Raw genomic sequence first — 19,317 nt, 5'->3', positions numbered from 1 at the left:
TAGTGTAACTCCAGTAGTTTATATCCTAGTGTAACTCCAGTAGTTTATAGTGTAACTCCAGTAGTTTATATCTTAGTGTAACTCCAGTAGTTTATAGTGTAACTCCAGTAGTTTATATCCTAGTGTAACTACAGTAGTTTATAGTGCAACTCCAGTAGTTTATATCCTAGTGTAACTCCAGTAGTTTATATCCTAGTGTAAATCCAGTAGTTTATATCCTAGTGTAACTCCAGTAGTTTATAGTGTAACTCCAGTAGTTTATATCCTAGTGTAACTCCAGTAGTTTATATCCTAATATAACTCCAGTAGTTTATATCCTAGTGTAACTCCAGTAGTTTTAGTGTAACTCCAGTAGTTTATATCCTAGTGTAACTCCAGTAACTTATATCCTAGTGTAACTCCAGTAGTTTTATAGTGTAACTCCAGTAGTTTATAGTGTAACTCCAGTAGTTTATATCCTAGTGTAACTCCAGTAGTTTATATCCTAATATAACTCCAGTAGTTTATATCCTAGTGTAACTCCAGTAGCTTATAGTGTATCTCCAGTAGTTTATATCCTAGTGTAACTCCAGTAGTTTTATAGTGTAGCTCCAGTAGTTTTATAGTGTAACTCCAGTAGTTTATATCCTAGTGTAACTCCAGTAGATTATATCCTAGTGTAACTCCAGTAGTTTTATAGTGTAACTCCAGTAGTTTTATAGTGTAACTCCAGTAGTTTATATCCTATTGTAACTCCAGTAGTTTATATCCTAGTGTAACTCCAGTAGTTTATATCCTAGTGTTTCTCCAGTAGTTTATATCCTAGTGTAACTCCAGTAGTTTATATCCTAGTGTAACTCCAGTAGGGTTATATCCTAGTGTAACTCCTGTAGTTTATATCCTAGTGTAACTCCAATAGTTTATATCCTAGTGTAACTCCAGTAGTTTATATCCTAGTGTAACTCCGATCGTTTTATAGTGTAACTCCAGTAGTTTATATCCTAGTGTAACTCCAGTAGTTTAAATGTAACTCCAGTAGTTTTATAGTGTCACTCCAGTAGTTTATAGTGTAACTCCAGTAGTTTATATCCTAGTGTAACTCCAGTTGTTTATATCCTATTGTAACTCCAGTAGTTTATAGTGTAACTCAGTTAGTTTATAGTGTAACTCCTGTAGTTTATTTCCTAGTGTAACTCCAGTAGTTTATAGTGTATCTCCAGTAGTTTATATCCTAGTGTTTCTCCAGTAGTTTATATCCTAGTGTAACTCCAGTAGTTTATATCCTAGTGTAACTCCAGTTCTTTTATAGTGTAACTCCAGTAGTTTATAGTGTAACTCCAGTAGTTTATATCCTAGTGTAACTCCAGTAGTTTATATCCTAATATAACTCCAGTAGTTTATATCCTAGTGTAACTCCAGTAGCTTATAGTGTATCTCCAGTAGTTTATATCCTAGTGTAACTCCAGTAGTTTTATAGTGTAGCTCCAGTAGTTTTATAGTGTAACTCCAGTAGTTTATATCCTAGTGTAACTCCAGTAGATTATATCCTAGTGTAACTCCAGTAGTTTTATAGTGTAACTCCAGTAGTTTTATAGTGTAACTCCAGTAGTTTATATCCTATTGTAACTCCAGTAGTTTATATCCTAGTGTAACTCCAGTAGTTTATATCCTAGTGTTTCTCCAGTAGTTTATATCCTAGTGTAACTCCAGTAGTTTATATCCTAGTGTAACTCCAGTAGGGTTATATCCTAGTGTAACTCCTGTAGTTTATATCCTAGTGTAACTCCAATAGTTTATATCCTAGTGTAACTCCAGTAGTTTATATCCTAGTGTAACTCCGATCGTTTTATAGTGTAACTCCAGTAGTTTATATCCTAGTGTAACTCCAGTAGTTTAAATGTAACTCCAGTAGTTTTATAGTGTCACTCCAGTAGTTTATAGTGTAACTCCAGTAGTTTATATCCTAGTGTAACTCCAGTAGTTTATATCCTATTGTAACTCCAGTAGTTTATAGTGTAACTCAGTTAGTTTATAGTGTAACTCCTGTAGTTTATTTCCTAGTGTAACTCCAGTAGTTTATAGTGTATCTCCAGTAGTTTATATCCTAGTGTTTCTCCAGTAGTTTATATCCTAGTGTAACTCCAGTAGTTTATATCCTAGTGTAACTCCAGTTCTTTTATAGTGTAACTCCAGTAGTTTATAGTGTAACTCCAGTAGTTTATATCCTAGTGTAACTCCAGTTGTTTATATCCTAGAGTAACTCCAGTAGTTTATATCCTAGTGTAACTCCAGTAGTTTATATCCTAGTGTATCTCCAGTAGTTTATAGTGTAACTCCTGTAGTTTATATCCTAGTGTAACTCCAGTAGTTTATATCCTAGTGTAACTCCAGTAGTTTATATCCTAGTGTAACTCCAGTAGTTTATATCCTAGTGTAACTCCAGTAGTTTATAGTGTAACTCCAGTAGTTTATATCCTAGTGTAACTCCAGTAGTTTATATCCTAGTATAACTCCAGTAGTTTTAGTGTAACTCCAGTAGTTTATATCCTAGTGTAACTCCAGTAACTTATATCCTAGTGTAACTCCAGCAGTTTTATAGTGTAACTCCAGTAGTTTATAGTGTAACTCCAGTAGTTTATATCCTAGTGTAACTCCAGTAGCTTATAGTGTAACTCCAGTAGTTTATATCCTAGTGTAACTCCAGTAGTTTTATAGTGTAACTCCAGTAGTTTTATAGTGTAACTCCAGTAGTTTATATCCTAGTGTAACTCCAGTAGTTTATATCCTAGTGTAACTCCAGTAGTTTTATAGTGTAACTCCAGTAGTTATATAGTGTAACTCCAGTAGTTTATATCCTAGTGTAGCTCCAGTAGTTTATATCCTAGTGTAACTCCAGTAGTTTATATCCTAGTGTAACTCCAGTAGTTTATATCCTAGTGTAACTCCGATCGTTTTATAGTGTAACTCCAGTAGTTTATATCCTAGTGTAACTCCAGTAGTTTAAATGTAACTCCAGTAGTTTTATAGTGTCACTCCAGTAGTTTATAGTGTAACTCCAGTAGTTTATATCCTAGTGTAACTCCAGCAGTTTATGTCCTAGTGTAACTCCAGTAGTTTATATCCTATTGTAACTCCAGTAGTTTATAGTGTAACTCAGTTAGTTTATAGTGTAACTCCTGTAGTTTATTTCCTAGTGTAACTCCAGTAGTTTATAGTGTATCTCCAGTAGTTTATATCCTAGTGTTTCTCCAGTAGTTTATATCCTAGTGTAACTCTAGTAGTTTATATCCTAGTGTAACTCCAGTACTTTTATAGTGTAACTCCAGTAGTTTATAGTGTAACTTCAGTAGTTTATATCCTAGTGTAACTCCAGTAGTTTATATCCTAGAGTAACTCCAGTAGTTTATATCCTAGTGTCACTCCAGTAGTTTATATCCTAGTGTAACTCCAGTAGTTTATAGTGTAACTCCAGTAGTTTATATCCTAGTGTAACTCCAGTAGTTTATAGTGTAACTCCAGTAGTTTATAGTGTAACTCCAGTAGTTTATATCCTAGTGTAACTCCAGTAGTTTATATCCTAGTGTAACTCCAGTAGTTTATATCCTAGTGTAACTCCAGTAGTTTATAGTGTAACTCCAGTAGTTTATATCCTAGTATAACTCCAGTAGTTTATATCCTAGTATAACTCCAGTAGTTTTAGTGTAACTCCAGTAGTTTATATCCTAGTGTAACTCCAGTAACTTATATCCTAGTGTAACTCCAGCAGTTTTATAGTGTAACTCCAGTAGTTTATAGTGTAACTCCAGTAGTTTATATCCTAGTGTAACTCCAGTAGCTTATAGTGTAACTCCAGTAGTTTATATCCTAGTGTAACTCCAGTAGTTTTATAGTGTAACTCCAGTAGTTTTATAGTGTAACTCCAGTAGTTTATATCCTAGTGTAACTCCAGTAGTTTATATCCTAGTGTAACTCCAGTAGTTTTATAGTGTAACTCCAGTAGTTTTATAGTGTAACTCCAGTAGTTTATATCCTAGTGTAACTCCAGTAGTTTATATCCTAGTGTAACTCCAGTAGTTTATATCCTAGTGTAACTCCAGTAGTTTATATCCTAGTGTAACTCCGATCGTTTTATAGTGTAACTCCAGTAGTTTGTATCCTAGTGTAACTCCAGTAGTTTATATCCTAGTGTAACTCCTGTAGTTTATATCCTAGTGTAACTCCAGTAGTGTATATCCTAGTGTAACTCCAATAGTTTTATAGTATAACTCCTATAGTTTATTTCCTAGTGTAACTCCAGTAGTTTATAGTGTATCTCCAGTAGGTTATATCCTAGTGTTTCTCCAGTAGTTTATATCCTAGTGTAACTCCAGTAGTTTATATCCTAGTATAACTCCAGTAGTTTATATCCTAGTGTAACTCCAGTAGTTTATATCCTAGTGTAACTCCAGTAGTTTATAGTGTATCTCCAGTAGTTTATATCCTAATGTTTCTCCAGTAGTTTATATCCTAGTGAAACTCCAGTAGTTTATATCCTAGTGTAACTCCAGTACTTTTATAGTGTAACTCCAGTAGTTTATAGTGTAACTCCAGTAGTTTATATCCTAGTGTAACTCCAGTAGTTTATATCCTAGAGTAACTCCAGTAGTTTATATCCTAGTGTAACTCCAGTAGTTTTATAGTGTAACTCCAGTAGTTATATAGTGTAACTCCAGTAGTTTATATCCTAGTGTAGCTCCAGTAGTTTATATCCTAGTGTAACTCCAGTAGTTTATATCCTAGTGTAACTCCAGTAGTTTATATCCTAGTGTAACTCCGATCGTTTTATAGTGTAACTCCAGTAGTTTATATCCTAGTGTAACTCCAGTAGTTTAAATGTAACTCCAGTAGTTTTATAGTGTCACTCCAGTAGTTTATAGTGTAACTCCAGTAGTTTATATCCTAGTGTAACTCCAGCAGTTTATGTCCTAGTGTAACTCCAGTAGTTTATATCCTATTGTAACTCCAGTAGTTTATAGTGTAACTCAGTTAGTTTATAGTGTAACTCCTGTAGTTTATTTCCTAGTGTAACTCCAGTAGTTTATAGTGTATCTCCAGTAGTTTATATCCTAGTGTTTCTCCAGTAGTTTATATCCTAGTGTAACTCTAGTAGTTTATATCCTAGTGTAACTCCAGTACTTTTATATTGTAACTCCAGTAGTTTATAGTGTAACTTCAGTAGTTTATATCCTAGTGTAACTCCAGTAGTTTATATCCTAGAGTAACTCCAGTAGTTTATATCCTAGTGTCACTCCAGTAGTTTATATCCTAGTGTAACTCCAGTAGTTTATAGTGTAACTCCAGTAGTTTATATCCTAGTGTAACTCCAGTAGTTTATAGTGTAACTCCAGTAGTTTATAGTGTAACTCCAGTAGTTTATATCCTAGTGTAACTCCAGTAGTTTATATCCTAGTGTAACTCCAGTAGTTTATATCCTAGTGTAACTCCAGTAGTTTATAGTGTAACTCCAGTAGTTTATATCCTAGTATAACTCCAGTAGTTTATATCCTAGTATAACTCCAGTAGTTTTAGTGTAACTCCAGTAGTTTATATCCTAGTGTAACTCCAGTAACTTATATCCTAGTGTAACTCCAGCAGTTTTATAGTGTAACTCCAGTAGTTTATAGTGTAACTCCAGTAGTTTATATCCTAGTGTAACTCCAGTAGCTTATAGTGTAACTCCAGTAGTTTATATCCTAGTGTAACTCCAGTAGTTTTATAGTGTAACTCCAGTAGTTTTATAGTGTAACTCCAGTAGTTTATATCCTAGTGTAACTCCAGTAGTTTATATCCTAGTGTAACTCCAGTAGTTTTATAGTGTAACTCCAGTAGTTTTATAGTGTAACTCCAGTAGTTTATATCCTAGTGTAACTCCAGTAGTTTATATCCTAGTGTAACTCCAGTAGTTTATATCCTAGTGTAACTCCAGTAGTTTATATCCTAGTGTAACTCCGATCGTTTTATAGTGTAACTCCAGTAGTTTGTATCCTAGTGTAACTCCAGTAGTTTATATCCTAGTGTAACTCCTGTAGTTTATATCCTAGTGTAACTCCAGTAGTGTATATCCTAGTGTAACTCCAATAGTTTTATAGTATAACTCCTGTAGTTTATTTCCTAGTGTAACTCCAGTAGTTTATAGTGTATCTCCAGTAGGTTATATCCTAGTGTTTCTCCAGTAGTTTATATCCTAGTGTAACTCCAGTAGTTTATATCCTAGTATAACTCCAGTAGTTTATATCCTAGTGTAACTCCAGTAGTTTATATCCTAGTGTAACTCCAGTAGTTTATAGTGTATCTCCAGTAGTTTATATCCTAATGTTTCTCCAGTAGTTTATATCCTAGTGAAACTCCAGTAGTTTATATCCTAGTGTAACTCCAGTACTTTTATAGTGTAACTCCAGTAGTTTATAGTGTAACTCCAGTAGTTTATATCCTAGTGTAACTCCAGTAGTTTATATCCTAGAGTAACTCCAGTAGTTTATATCCTAGTGTAACTCCAGTAGTTTATATCCTAGTGTAACTCCAGTAGTTTATAGTGTAACTCCAGTAGTTTATATCTTAGTGTAACTCCAGTAGGTTATAGTGTAACTCCAGTAGTTTATATCCTAGTGTAACTCCAGTAGTTTATAGTGCAACTCCAGTAGTTTATATCCTAGTGTAACTCCAGTAGTTTATATCCTAGTGTAACTCCAGTAGTTTATATCCTAGTGTAACTCCAGTAGTTTATAGTGTAACTCCAGTAGTTTATATCCTAGTGTAACTCCAGTAGTTTATATCCTAATATAACTCCAGTAGTTTATATCCTAGTGTAACTCCAGTAGTTTTAGTGTAACTCCAGTAGTTTATATCCTAGTGTAACTCCAGTAACTTATATCCTAGTGTAACTCCAGTAGTTTTATAGTGTAACTCCAGTAGTTTATAGTGTAACTCCAGTAGTTTATATCCTAGTGTAACTCCAGTAGCTTATAGTGTATCTCCAGTAGTTTATATCCTAGTGTAACTCCAGTAGTTTTATAGTGTAACTCCAGTAGTTTTATCGTGTAACTCCAGTAGTTTATATCCTAGTGTAACTCCAGTAGTTTATATCCTAGTGTAACTCCAGTAGTTTTATAGTGTAACTCCAGTAGTTTTATAGTGTAACTCCAGTAGTTTATATCCTATTGTAACTCCAGTAGTTTATATCCTAGTGTAACTCCAGTAGTTTATATCCTAGTGTATCTCCAGTAGTTTATATCCTATTGTAACTCCAGTAGTTTATATCCTAGTGTAACTCCAGTAGTTTATATCCTAGTGTAACTCCTGTAGTTTATATCCTAGTGTAACTCCAGTAGTTTATATCCTATTGTAACTCCAGTAGTTTATATCCTAGTGTAACTCCAGTAGTTTATAGTGTAACTCGGTTAGTTTACAGTGTAACTCCTGTAGTTTATTTCCTAGTGTAACTCCAGTAGTTTATATCCTAGTGTAACTCCAGTAGTTTATATCCTATTGTAACTCCAGTAGTTTATAGTGTAACTCAGTTAGTTTACAGTGTAACTCCTGTAGTTTATTTCCTAGTGTAACTCCAGTAGTTTATAGTGTATCTCCAGTAGTTTATATCCTAGTGTAACTCCAGTAGTTTATATCCTAGTGTAACTCCAGTACTTTTATAGTGTAACTCCAGTAGTTTTATAGTGTAACTCCAGTAGTTTATATCCTATTGTAACTCCAGTAGTTTATATCCTAGTGTAACTCCAGTAGTTTATATCCTAGTGTATCTCCAGTAGTTTATATCCTAGTGTAACTCCAGTAGTTTATATCCTAGTGTAACTCCAGTAGGGTTATATCCTAGTGTAACTCCTGTAGTTTATATCCTAGTGTAACTCCAGTAGTTTATATCCTATTGTAACTCCAGTAGTTTATATCCTAGTGTAACTCCGATCGTTTTATAGTGTAACTCCAGTAGTTTATATCCTAGTGTAACTCCAGTAGTTTAAATGTAACTCCAGTAGTTTTATAGTGTCACTCCAGTAGTTTATAGTGTAACTCCAGTAGTTTATATCCTAGTGTAACTCCAGCAGTTTATATCCTAGTGTAACTCCAGTAGTTTATATCCTATTGTAACTCCAGTAGTTTATAGTGTAACTCAGTTAGTTTATAGTGTAACTCCTGTAGTTTATTTCCTAGTGTAACTCCAGTAGTTTATAGTGTATCTCCAGTAGTTTATATCCTAGTGTTTCTCCAGTAGTTTATATCCTAGTGTAACTCCAGTAGTTTATATCCTAGTGTAACTCCAGTACTTTTATAGTGTAACTCCAGTAGTTTATAGTGTAACTCCAGTAGTTTATATCCTAGTGTAACTCCAGTAGTTTATATCCTAGAGTAACTCCAGCAGTTTTAGTGTAACTCCAGTAGTTTATATCCTAGTGTAACTCCAGTAACTTATATCCTAGTGTAACTCCAGCAGTTTTATAGTGTAACTCCAGTAGTTTATAGTGTAACTCCAGTAGTTTATATCCTAGTGTAACTCCAGTAGCTTATAGTGTAACTCCAGTAGTTTATATCCTAGTGTAACTCCAGTAGTTTTATAGTGTAACTCCAGTAGTTTTATAGTGTAACTCCAGTAGTTTATATCCTAGTGTAACTCCAGTAGTTTATATCCTAGTGTAACTCCAGTAGTTTATATCCTAGTGTAACTCCAGTAGCTTATAGTGTATCTCCAGTAGTTTATATCCTAGTGTAACTCCAGTAGTTTTATAGTGTAACTCCAGTAGTTTTATAGTGTAACTCCAGTAGTTTATATCCTAGTGTAACTCCAGTAGTTTATATCCTAGTGTAACTCCAGTAGTTTATATCCTAGTGTAACTCCAGTAGTTTATATCCTAGTGTAACTCCGATCGTTTTATAGTGTAACTCCAGTAGTTTGTATCCTAGTGTAACTCCAGTAGTTTATATCCTAGTGTAACTCCTGTAGTTTATATCCTAGTGTAACTCCAGTAGTGTATATCCTAGTGTAACTCCAATAGTTTTATAGTATAACTCCTGTAGTTTATTTCCTAGTGTAACTCCAGTAGTTTATAGTGTATCTCCAGTAGGTTATATCCTAGTGTTTCTCCAGTAGTTTATATACTAGTGTAACTCCAGTAGTTTATATCCTAGTATAACTCCAGTAGTTTATATCCTAGTGTAACTCCAGTAGTTTATATCCTAGTGTAACTCCAGTAGTTTATAGTGTATCTCCAGTAGTTTATATCCTAATGTTTCTCCAGTAGTTTATATCCTAGTGAAACTCCAGTAGTTTATATCCTAGTGTAACTCCAGTACTTTTATAGTGTAACTCCAGTAGTTTATAGTGTAACTCCAGTAGTTTATATCCTAGTGTAACTCCAGTAGTTTATATCCTAGAGTAACTCCAGTAGTTTATATCCTAGTGTAACTCCAGTAGTTTATATCCTAGTGTAACTCCAGTAGTTTATAGTGTAACTCCAGTAGTTTATATCTTAGTGTAACTCCAGTAGTTTATAGTGTAACTCCAGTAGTTTATATCCTAGTGTAACTCCAGTAGTTTATAGTGCAACTCCAGTAGTTTATATCCTAGTGTAACTCCAGTAGTTTATATCCTAGTGTAACTCCAGTAGTTTATATCCTAGTGTAACTCCAGTAGTTTATAGTGTAACTCCAGTAGTTTATATCCTAGTGTAACTCCAGTAGTTTATATACTAATATAACTCCAGTAGTTTATATCCTAGTGTAACTCCAGTAGTTTTAGTGTAACTCCAGTAGTTTATATCCTAGTGTAACTCCAGTAACTTATATCCTAGTGTAACTCCAGTAGTTTTATAGTGTAACTCCAGTAGTTTATAGTGTAACTCCAGTAGTTTATATCCTAGTGTAACTCCAGTAGCTTATAGTGTATCTCCAGTAGTTTATATCCTAGTGTAACTCCAGTAGTTTTATAGTGTAACTCCAGTAGTTTTATCGTGTAACTCCAGTAGTTTATATCCTAGTGTAACTCCAGTAGTTTATATCCTAGTGTAACTCCAGTAGTTTTATAGTGTAACTCCAGTAGTTTTATAGTGTAACTCCAGTAGTTTATATCCTATTGTAACTCCAGTAGTTTATATCCTAGTGTAACTCCAGTAGTTTATATCCTAGTGTATCTCCAGTAGTTTATATCCTAGTGTAACTCCAGTAGTTTATATCCTAGTGTAACTCCAGTAGGGTTATATCCTAGTGTAACTCCTGTAGTTTATATCCTAGTGTAACTCCAGTAGTTTATATCCTATTGTAACTCCAGTAGTTTATATCCTAGTGTAACTCCAGTAGTTTATAGTGTAACTCAGTTAGTTTACAGTGTAACTCCTGTAGTTTATTTCCTAGTGTAACTCCAGTAGTTTATATCCTAGTGTAACTCCAGTAGTTTATATCCTATTGTAACTCCAGTAGTTTATAGTGTAACTCAGTTAGTTTACAGTGTAACTCCTGTAGTTTATTTCCTAGTGTAACTCCAGTAGTTCATAGTGTAATCTCCAGTAGTTTATATCCTAGTGTAACTCCAGTAGTTTATATCCTAGTGTAACTCCAGTAGTTTATATCCTAGTGTAACTCCAGTAGTTTTATAGTGTAACTCCAGTAGTTTATATCTAGTGTAACTCCAGTAGTTTATATCCTAGTGTAACTCCAGTAGTTTATATCCTAGTGTAACTCCAGTAGTTTATAGTGCAACTCCAGTAGTTTATATCCTAGTGTAACTCCAGTAGTTTATATCCTAGTGTAACTCCAGTAGTTTATATCCTAGTGTAACTCCAGTAGTTTATAGTGTAACTCCAGTAGTTTATATCCTAGTGTAACTCCAGTAGTTTATATCCTAGATATGTAACTCCAGTAGTTTATATCCTAGTGTATGTAACTCCAGTAGTTTTATCCTTTAACTCCAGTAGTTTATATCCTAGTGTAACTCCAGTAGTTTAGTGTAACTCCAGTAGTTTATATCCTAGTGTAACTCCAGTAACTTATATCCTAGTGTAACTCCAGTAGTTTTATAGTGTAACTCCAGTAGTTTATAGTGTAACTCCAGTAGTTTATATCCTAGTGTAACTCCAGTAGCTTATAGTGTATCTCCAGTAGTTTATATCCTAGTGTAACTCCAGTAGTTTTATAGTGTAACTCCAGTAGTTTTATAGTGTAACTCCAGTAGTTTATATCCTAGTGTAACTCCAGTAGTTTTATAGTGTAACTCCAGTAGTTTATAGTGTAACTCCAGTAGTTTATATCCTATGTAACTCCAGTAGTTTATATCCTAGTGTAACTCCAGTAGTTTATATCCTAGTGTATCTCCATTAGTTTATATCCTAGTGTAACTCCAGTAGTTTATATCCTAGTGTAACTCCAGTAGGGTTATATCCTAGTGTAACTCCTGTAGTTTATATCCTAGTGTAACTCCAGTAGTTTATATCCTAGTGTAACTCCAGTAGTTTATATCCTAGTGTAACTCCGATCGTTTTATAGTGTAACTCCAGTAGTTTATATCCTAGTGTAACTCCAGTAGTTTAAATGTAACTCCAGTAGTTTTATAGTGTCACTCCAGTAGTTTATAGTGTAACTCCAGTAGTTTATATCCTAGTGTAACTCCAGCAGTTTATATCCTAGTGTAACTCCAGTAGTTTATATCCTATTGTAACTCCAGTAGTTTATAGTGTAACTCCAGTTAGTTTATAGTGTAACTCCTGTAGTTTATTCCTAGTGTAACTCCAGTAGTTTATAGTGTAACTCCAGTAGTTTATATCCTAGTGTTTCTCCAGTAGTTTATATCCTAGTGTAACTCCAGTAGTTTATATCCTAGTGTAACTCCAGTACTTTTATAGTGTAACTCCAGTAGTTTATAGTGTAACTCCAGTAGTTTATATCCTAGTGTAACTCCAGTAGTTTATATCCTAGTGTAACTCCAGTAGTTTATATCCTAGTGTAACTCCAGTAGTTTATATCCTAGTGTAACTCCAGTAGTTTATAGTGTAACTCCAGTAGTTTATATCCTAGTGTAACTCCAGTAGTTTATAGTGTAACTCCAGTAGTTTATAGTGTAACTCCAGTAGTTTATATCCTAGTGTAACTCCAGTAGTTTATATCCTAGTGTAACTCCAGTAGTTTATGTCCTAGTGTAACTCCAGTAGTTTATATCCTAGTGTAACTCCAGTAGTTTATAGTGTAACTCCAGTAGTTTATATCCTAGTGTAACTCCAGTAACTTATATCCTAGTGTAACTCCAGCAGTTTTATAGTGTAACTCCAGTAGTTTATAGTGTAACTCCAGTAGTTTATATCCTAGTGTAACTCCAGTAGCTTATAGTGTAACTCCAGTAGTTTATATCCTAGTGTAACTCCAGTAGTTTTATAGTGTAACTCCAGTAGTTTTATAGTGTAACTCCAGTAGTTTATATCCTAGTGTAACTCCAGTAGTTTATATCCTAGTGTAACTCCAGTAGTTTTATAGTGTAACTCCAGTAGTTTATATCCTAGTGTAACTCCAGTAGTTTATATCCTAGTGTAACTCCAGTAGTTTATATCCTAGTGTAACTCCAGTAGTTTATATCCTAGTGTAACTCCAGTAGTTTATATCCTAGTGTAACTCCGATCGTTTTATAGTGTAACTCCAGTAGTTTATATCCTAGTGTAACTCCAGTAGTTTAAATGTAACTCCAGTAGTTTATAGTGTATCTCCAGTAGGTTATATCCTAGTGTTTCTCCAGTAGTTTATATCCTAGTGTAACTCCAGTAGTTTATATCCTAGTATAACTCCAGTAGTTTATATCCTAGTGTAACTCCAGTAGTTTATATCCTAGTGTAACTCCAGTAGTTTATATCTGTAACTCCAGTAGTTTATATCCTAGTGTAACTCCAGTAGTTTATATCCTAGTGTAACTCCAGTAGTTTATAGTGTAACTCCAGTAGTTTATATCTTAGTGTAACTCCAGTAGTTTATAGTGTAACTCCAGTAGTTTATATCCTAGTGTAACTCCAGTAGTTTATAGTTAACTCCAGTAGTTTATATCCTAGTGTAACTCCAGTAGTTTATATCCTAGTGTAACTCCAGTAGTTTATAGTGTAACTCCAGTAGTTTATATCCTAGTGTAACTCCAGTAGTTTATATCCTAGTGTAACTCCAGTAGTTTATATCCTAGTGTAACTCCAGTAGTTTTAGTGTAACTCCAGTAGTTTATATCCTAGTGTAACTCCAGTAACTTATATCCTAGTGTAACTCCAGTAGTTTTATAGTGTAACTCCAGTAGTTTATAGTGTAACTCCAGTAGTTTATATCCTAGTGTAACTCCAGTAGCTTATAGTGTATCTCCAGTAGTTTATATCCTAGTGTAACTCCAGTAGTTTTATAGTGTAACTCCAGTAGTTTTATAGTGTAACTCCAGTAGTTTATATCCTAGTGTAACTCCAGTAGTTTATATCCTAGTGTAACTCCAGTAGTTTTATAGTGTAACTCCAGTAGTTTATATCCTAGTGTAACTCCAGTAGTTTTATAGTGTAACTCCAGTAGTTTTATAGTGTAACTCCAGTAGTTTATATCCTAGTGTAACTCCAGTAGTTTATATCCTAGTGTAACTCCAGTAGTTTTATAGTGTAACTCCAGTAGTTTATATCCTAGTGTAACTCCAGTAGTTTATATCCTAGTGTAACTCCAGTAGTTTATATCCTAGTGTAACTCCAGTAGTTTATATCCTAGTGTATCTCCGATCGTTTTATAGTGTAACTCCAGTAGTTTATATCCTAGTGTAACTCCAGTAGTTTAAATGTAACTCCAGTAGTTTTATAGTGTCACTCCAGTAGTTTATAGTGTAACTCCAGTAGTTTATATCCTAGTGTAACTCCAGCAGTTTATATCCTAGTGTAACTCCAGTAGTTTATATCCTATTGTAACTCCAGTAGTTTATAGTGTAACTCAGTTAGTTTATAGTGTAACTCCTGTAGTTTATTTCCTAGTGTAACTCCAGTAGTTTATAGTGTATCTCCAGTAGTTTATATCCTAGTGTTTCTCCAGTAGTTTATATCCTAGTGTAACTCCAGTAGTTTATATCCTAGTGTAACTCCAGTACTTTTATAGTGTAACTCCAGTAGTTTATAGTGTAACTCCAGTAGTTTATATCCTAGTGTAACTCCAGTAGTTTATATCCTAGAGTAACTCCAGTAGTTTATATCCTAGTGTAACTCCAGTAGTTTATAGTGAAACTCCAGTAGTTTATATCCTAGTGTAACTCCAGTAGTTTATAGTGTAACTCCAGTAGTTTTTAGTGTAACTCCAGTAGTTTATATCCTAGTGTAACTCCAGTAGTTTATATCCTAGTGTAACTCCAGTAGTTTTTATCCTAGTGTAACTCCAGTAGTTTATATCCTAGTGTAACTCCAGTAGTTTATAGTGTAACTCCAGTAGTTTATATCCTAGTGTAACTCCAGTAGTTTATATCCTAGTATAACTCCAGTAGTTTATATCCTAGTATAACTCCAGTAGTTTTAGTGTAACTCCAGTAGTTTATATCCTAGTGTAACTCCAGTAACTTATATCCTACTGTAACTCCAGCAGTTTTATAGTGTAACTCCAGTAGTTTATAGTGTAACTCCAGTAGTTTATATCCTAGTGTAACTCCAGTAGCTTATAGTGTAACTCCAGTAGTTTATATCCTAGTGTAACTCCAGTAGTTTTATAGTGTAACTCCAGTAGTTTTATAGTGTAACTCCAGTAGTTTATATCCTAGTGTAACTCCAGTAGTTTATATCCTAGTGTAACTCCAGTAGTTTTATAGTGTAACTCCAGTAGTTTTATAGTGTAACTCCAGTAGTTTATATCCTAGTGTAAATCCAGTAGTTTATATCCTAGTGTAACTCCAGTAGTTTATATCCTAGTGTAACTCCAGTAGTTTATATCCTAGTGTAACTCCGATCGTTTTATAGTGTAACTCCAGTAGTTTGTATCCTAGTGTAACTCCAGTAGTTTATATCCTAGTGTAACTCCTGTAGTTTATATCCTAGTGTAACTCCAGTAGTTTATATCCTAGTGTAACTCCAATAGTTTTATAGTATAACTCCTGTAGTTTATTTCCTAGTGTAACTCCAGTAGTTTATAGTGTAACTCCAGTAGTTTATATCCTAGTGTAACTCCAGTAGTTTATATCCTAGTTTTTCTCCAGTAGTTTATATCCTAGTGTAACTCCAGTAGTTTACATCCTAGTGTAACTCCAGTAGTTTACATCCTAGTGTAACTCCAGTAGTTTATATCCTAGTGTAACTCCAGTAGTTTATATCCTAGTGTAACTCCAATAGTTTTATAGTATAACTCCTGTAGTTTATTTCCTAGTGTAACTCCAGTAGTTTATAGTGTATCTCCAGTAGTTTATATCCTAGTGTTTCTCCAGTAGTTTATATCCTAGTGTAACTCCAGTAGTTTATATCCTAGTGTAACTCCAGTACTTTTATAGTGTAACTCCAGTAGTTTATAGTGTAACTCCAGTAGTTTATATCCTAGTGTAACTCCAGTAGTTTATATCCTAGAGTAACTCCAGTAGTTTATATCCTAGTGTAACTCCAGTAGTTTATATCCTAGTGTAACTGCAGTAGTTTATAGTGTAACTCCAGTAGTTTATATCCTAGTGTAACTCCAGTAGTTTATAGTGTAACTCCAGTAGTTTATATCCTAGTGTAACTCCAGTAGTTTATAGTGTAACTCCAGTAGTTTATATCCTAGTGTAACTCCAGTAGTTTATATCCTAGTGTAACTCCAGTAGTTTATATCCTAGTGTGTCTCCAGTAGTTTATATCCTAGTGTAACTCCAGTAGTTTATATCCTATTGTAACTCCAGTAGTTTATATCCTAGTGTAACTCCAGTAGTTAATAGTGTAACTCCAGTAGTTTATAGTGTAACTCCAGTAGTTTATATCCTAGTGTAACCCCAGTAGTGTATATCCTAGTGTAACTCCAGTAGTTTATATCCTAGTGTAACTCCAGTAGTTTATATCCTAGTATAACTCCGGTAGTTTATATCATAGTGTAACTCCAGTAGTTTATATCCTAGTGTAACTCCAGAAGTTTATATCCTAGTGTAACTCCAGTCGTTTATATCCTAGTGTAACTCCAGTAGTTTTATAGTGTAACTCCAGTAGTTTATAGTGTAACTCCAGTAGTTTATATCCTAGTGTAACTCCAGTAGTTTATATCCTATTGTATCTCCAGTAGTTTATATCCTAGTGTAACTCCAGTAGTGTATATCCTAGTGTAACTCCAGTAGTATATAAGACATAATATAAACGTACTGTTTCTGTGGGAACATTTCTCCTGTGTTTTCTAATCCTTTACACAGGAACTAATTAATCTTTAGCTGGCCACCCTCTCTCTTCCTCGTCCCAAATGGCACCTTATGCCCTATATAGTGCACTTCAGCTGACCAGGGTTTTGTAGTGCACTTAATGGGGAATAAGGTGCCATTTGGGACTCAATACTGTTGTCGCTGAGCCAAGACAAACCCTGTAGAACATTCCCTCGCTCTGGTCCATCCTGCGACGACAACAATTTTCCGCTGTAGTATTAGTGGAGGAACGGTCTCTAACGCTTTGGACCAGAGCTGTACAGTACCATGAGTGCTTGGACGGAGTTGGAAAAGTGGAAAGCATGACATTTGGCATCTTGTTGGAATAATCGCTCCACAAAGCAAGATGCTGCTATAAGAGATTAATACAGTTATCCCAAGTTGTGGGTGAGTATTAAAACCATTTCCAACTCGTTTGAAATGTTTTTATTTAACCATCATTGTGAAAGAATGTGAATTTTAGCAACAACAAAACAATATATATATACAGTTCATTCGGAAAGTATGGCGAACCCTTGACTTTTTCACATTTTGCTACGTTACAGCCTTATGCTAAAGTGGATTAAATAGTTTTTTTTCTCTTGTCAATCCACACACAATACCCCATAATGACAAAGCAAAAACTTTTATTTTTATTTTTATAGAATGTATAAAATAAAACAAATGGAAATATCACTTTCACATAAGTATTCAGACCCTTTACTCAGTACTTTGTTGAAGCACCTTTGGCAGTGATTACAGCATTGAGGCTTCTTTGGTATGACGCTACAGGCTTGGCACACCTGTATTTGGGGATTTTCTCCCATTCTTCTCTGCTAATCCTCTCAAGCTCTGTCAGGTTGGATGGGGAGTGTTGCTGCACAGCTATTTTCAGGTCTCTCCAGAGATGTTCAATCGAGTTCAAGTCCGGGCTCTGGCTGGGCCACTCAAGGACATGCAGAGACATGTCCCGAAGCAACACCTGCATTGTCTTGGCTGTGTGCTTAGGGTCGTTGTCCTGTTGGAAGGTGAACCTTCACCCCAGTCTGAGGTCCTGAGCACTCTGGAGTAGGTTTTCATCAAGGATCTCTCTGTACTTTGCTCCATTCATCTTTCCCTCGATCCTGACTAGTCTCTCAGTCCCATAAACCCCACTCCATATAAGTGTCATGTAGTCATAATACATGTTCCTAACAGAACCATGTTCTCCTGTGGGACCATAAATACATGTCCTAAATAACATCCTATCCCCTATACAGTGCACTAGTTTTGACCAAGGACCTTTAGGGTTCTGGTCAAACGTAGGGCACTACGTAGGGAATAGGGTTTCCTGTCGTAGTGTATTATATAAGTCATTATATTCATTTCAATAGGTAAGTGTTTTACAACGTTGTATTGCCAGCCTTGGTTTTTATGGCAATATGAGTACTGGAGAGAGTAGAGACAGCATGTAATGGGCAAGTCAAGGTTATGACATTTACTTTATGGTTAATGACATCGTGTTTTATGTCCTATGAAATGCTTATTGCCGTCTATCAAGCTGATGTTTACTGTCCCATCTTGTACCACACCCATCACCTCTTCTACCTGACACACTACTACCTGCACTATAGACCCCACCCATCACCTCTTCTACCTGACACACTTCTACCTGCACTATAGACCCCACCCATCACCTCTTCTACCTGACACACTTCTACCTGCACCACACTATAGACCCCACCCATCACGTCTTCTACCTGACACACTTCTACCTGCACCACACTATAGACCCCACCCATCACCTCTTCTTCCTGTCAAAAGTAGTGCACTATATAAGTATTTAGTGCCATTTGGGACGTACCCTAGATAGGTGCACTCTCCTAACCAGGGATGATTCTACCTCCCTGTTCTCCAGCCCCTGCCTCCTGCCTCCCTATTTTCCAGCCCCTGGCCTCCCCATACCTCCCTATTCTCCAGCCCCTGGCCTCCCCATACCTCCCTATTCTCCAGCCCCTGCCTCCCCCCACCTCCTTATTCTCCAGCCCTGCCTCCTACCTACCTACCTGTACCTCCCTATTCTCCAGCCCTGCCTCCTCCTACCTCCCTATTCTCCAGCCCTGCCTCCTCCTACCTCCCTATTCTCCAGCCCTGCCTCCTCCTACCTCCCTATTCTCCAGCCCTGCCTCCTCCTACCTCCCTATTCTCCAGCCCTGCCTCCTCCTACCTCCCTATTCTCCAGCCCCTGCCTCCTCCAATCAGATGGAGTGTTGAGTCTCTGTTCCTCCTCCCATAATGTGTTCTTTGTCTCAGGGAGACAGCCAGGAGTAGTTGAGACCCACAGAGGAATGTGTTGTGCATCTTAGCAGATCTTTCTCTAGTTGATGATCTCTGCTGCTATCAGGTGAGTCTGTGTTGTTGACGCCAGCTGTGTCAGAGGAGAGGAATTTATGTCTGGGGGTTTCAAGTTTAGTCAGTGGGTCTGGAAATGGTGTGTTATGTGAGGAGGTAGAACAGTACAACAGAACAGTAGAGGACAGTAGAACAGAACAGTAGAGGACAGTAGAACAGAACAGGACAGTAGAACAGTAGAACAGAACAGAAGAGGACAGTAGAACAGTAGAACAGAACAGAAGAGGACAGTAGAACAGTAGAACAGAACAGAAGAGGACGGTAGAACAGAAGAGGACGGTAGAACAGAAGAGGACGGTAGAACAGAACAGAAGAGGACAGTAGAACAGTAGAACAGAACAGAAGAGGACAGTAGAACAGAAGAGGACAGTAGAACAGAACAGTAGAGGACAGTAGAACAGTAGAACAGAACAGTAGAGGACAGTAGAACAGAAGAGGACAGTAGAACAGAACAGTAGAGGACAGTAGAACAGAACAGGACAGTAGAACAGTAGAACAGAACAGAAGAGGACAGTAGAACAGTAGAACAGAACAGAAGAGGACGGTAGAACAGAAGAGGACGGTAGAACAGAAGAGGACGGTAGAACAGA

The 19,317-nt window shown here is 35.8% G+C and overlaps 1 protein-coding gene across 8 annotated transcripts in view; it reads left to right on the top strand.

Moving 5' to 3' along the window:
* The window catches only part of bat1 (HLA-B associated transcript 1), a 239,063-nt gene that overhangs the window by 171,309 nt on the left and 48,437 nt on the right, over nt 1–19,317 (top strand). For 3 of the 8 annotated variants that reach the window (XR_014382776.1, XR_014382775.1, XM_045707948.2), the window contains exon 1: nt 16,459–16,744. The exons of 2 other annotated variants lie outside the window; for them this stretch is intronic. The gene's annotated coding sequence lies outside the window, so the exon portion shown is untranslated. 8 annotated transcript variants of the gene reach the window in all.

The sequence above is a fragment of the Salmo salar genome, chromosome 26 (genome assembly GCF_965601325.2).
Source record: "Salmo salar chromosome 26, fSalSal1, whole genome shotgun sequence".
Lineage (NCBI taxonomy): Eukaryota > Metazoa > Chordata > Actinopteri > Salmoniformes > Salmonidae > Salmo > Salmo salar.
Note: the sequence above shows the minus strand (reverse complement) of the source record. Positions and strands in the feature narration are given on the sequence as shown.